At 31.1% G+C, this 3,194-nt stretch overlaps 1 pseudogene; it reads left to right on the forward strand.

The window, feature by feature from the left end:
* The first annotated feature begins 2,890 nt into the window (after positions 1 to 2,890).
* On the forward strand, positions 2,891 to 2,988 carry LOC128247160 (U6 spliceosomal RNA; annotated as a pseudogene).
* Positions 2,989 to 3,194: the final 206 nt, after the last annotated feature.

The raw sequence follows: 3,194 nt of genomic DNA on the forward strand, positions 1-3,194 counted from the left end.
AGAGAGAGAGAGAGAGAGAGAGAGAGAGAGAGAGAGAGAGACAGACAGACAGACAGACAGACAGACAGACAGACAGAAAAAAAGAGAGAAAGTGAGAGATGGATGCACGTATGTATGTATATAAACATAAAAAGTGATGTTAATTGTTAGATTATTAAAACCTAATTATAGTAAATCTGAAATTTTCGTCTAGGTAAGTCATCAGTGTATCCCTCCGGCAGTAATATATTTACAATATTTATTTGGGAAATATTTGAACAATTTCATGGAAATATGCCGACATCTCCGGGCTAATTCATGTCAATGATTCAGTAATTTGTATCTAGAGATGGAAATATGGTAGATTTCTTCGAAGCATAATTTAATTGTTTATAATTTTGTTATTGTGGCTTCTGTTCCTAACTCTCTTAATTCCTCTTAATACATCTATTTATCTTTAAATTTCTCTCTCTTTCTATCTTATGTAGTGGTTGGGCGAAACAAATTTTGACCTAGTGAAGGCTTCTCCGGCTGCTAAGCTTTGTTGGTGTTTGATATTTCCCAAAATAGGAAGTTTTAATAAGGTATTACTTGCATAAAGTTACAAAGAAGAATTACCAATCTATAAACATTATGTCAAATCCATCCACTTTTTTAATTTTAATTTCTTTTTTAATCTTTATTTCAGTTTCTAACTCTCTTCCTTTTAATTTATCTATTTATCCTTAAGGCTCTTTCTATATGTATCTTGTGTGGCTTATGGGCGAAACGAATTTCGATATAGTTAAGATTTCTTTGACTACCAAGTTTACTTTAATGTTATTCCCTTTAAAATTTTAAGGGTCACTCTAGATTTATAAGATAACAAATTTTAATAACATGTCGTATTTTACAACAACCTCTACTATCTTCTACATTAGAAAAAATATATCCTCCTCCTGAATTTTAATTAGTATAAGACTATCAAACACAGAACTCTTTAGTTCGCTTCAAAACACCGTAGTGGTAATACCTTGAATAATGCTGCATAGATACGTATATAATCGATTGACTTATAATGAAACTGAAGCAGCCGGATGCAACTAAATGCTACATCTTTGGATATCTATGCAGCACAGACACGTGTCAGACAGAGATTAAAAGTAAATGTATTGTATATAATGCAGCAATAAACAAGTTTTTGAGATTATAATTCTCCATTCCTATTCTTAATGCCTTTTAAACACACACATATGCACACCCGCACGCACTCACATACACACACATATATGTATGTATGTGTGTTTGCGTGCGTGTGTGTGTATATATGTGTGTGTTTAAGTGTGTGTGTGTGTGTGTGTGTGTGTATTGCATCTTTGGAGGGTGATTATGCCACGAATATACACACGCACTGATTCTGTTTCACTTCTTTTATTATTATCGATCAAGTAGATAACCATTTAACCAACTGACTAATCGAATTTTTCACTATTCATTCAGTTAATCAGTCAATCAATCAATCAATCAAACAGTTTCGCCAGAGTCCTTTGATCGCCATTAGGTGATTGACTGATTAGCTGAACGACTAATCAAACAATCGATTAGTAAATCAGTTAGATGGTTATCTATCTTTTTATCTTTTACTTGTTTCAGTCTTTTATCTTTTACTTGTTACTTGTTGCATATACACATGCATACATAAATACATACGAAGATACATACATACATACATACATGCATACATACATACATACATACATACATACATACATACATACATAAACACATACATGCTAACATAATACATACATACATACATACATACATGCATACGTACATTCACACATTCATATTTCTTTTTTAGTCTATTTATTATCTGTCAATCAAAATTTACCAACTTCCTCTATATTTATCTAGATATCATTTAATATTTCTTTCGAAATATAACTCTCTTTATTTCCTAACATATGTATCTATTATCTATCGATCAATTTATATGTCTTTCTATTAAATTATCTTTGAAAATCTGTTTCTCCTCCCTCTTCCTTAACTCTCTCTATCTAACTCTATCAATATGGTGTTCGTGTGAGTGAGTTTATCAATACTGTTATCAAACATGTTAGTCGCACAATATCCATCAGATACGATCGAGATAATATTTCGAAAAAGAAGGGAAGTGAAAACAGCGTAAATGTTTTCCCTCGAGGAAGCGGACAACTTTAAATAATTGTAATTTATTCTGATAAAATTGTAGATTAGAAATTCACCTTAAACATTAATCATTTCATGTATAAAAGAAACTCCCGGATCCTTAGAAAATTCTAATATTCTGTTTAACTCCGCTGCATATCTATTAAACTATGACGCTTTTTCAAAAGTAAGGAAACTTCGACAAACGGAATTGACTTCAACGAAAATTCGGTCATTTCATCAAATTCAAGCAAGGGAAACGGTATTAAGAATGTAGCAAGCCAATTTAAAAGGTATCCAAGTATAGAGTGCAGTTGTATAAGATCATTTGAGAAATATTTGTTGTAGCCCATGAACACGGGTTATTTTACACCAATTGGCTCCTACGTCAATATCTTCATTAGACATTTTATGATTCTAGCACATGCGTTCTTTATGATTTAGGTTTCAAAACAGAACATTAAAAAATCTAGCGGCACACAGATGGATATCTCCCAATAATAAAGCTTTGTACAATACTAATAGCTCCTCATTTTGAATTTGAAATATTCATTGATTAAATGGAATTATAAAACTCAAATAGATAAAATGATGGAGAACATGCAACAACAATAAGCACAGTGCATTGGATAGCGGAGAATAAAAGAAAATAAAACAAGAATCATTACCGTTTCAAAATAGAAGGAAAAATAAGGGTTAAATAAGAAGAAAACTAAATGATTAAGGTTTCTAGCAAGAACTCTTATATATATATATGCTAAAATTGGAACGATAGAGAGAAGATTAGCATGGCCTCTGCGCAAGTATGACACGCAAATTTGTAAAGCGTTCCCTACTTTTAAAGGCGGTGCTCCAGCATGGCCGCAGTCAAATGACTGAAACAAGTAAAAGAATAAAAGAATCTATATGATATGCATATAGATACACACACACACACACATATATATACATACACATGCATACATATGTATATATATTGTATATATATATATATATATATATATTTATATATATTGTATATATATATATATATATATATATACAAC

The sequence above is a fragment of the Octopus bimaculoides genome, chromosome 2, assembly GCF_001194135.2.
Source record: "Octopus bimaculoides isolate UCB-OBI-ISO-001 chromosome 2, ASM119413v2, whole genome shotgun sequence".
NCBI classification, from domain to species: domain Eukaryota; kingdom Metazoa; phylum Mollusca; class Cephalopoda; order Octopoda; family Octopodidae; genus Octopus; species Octopus bimaculoides.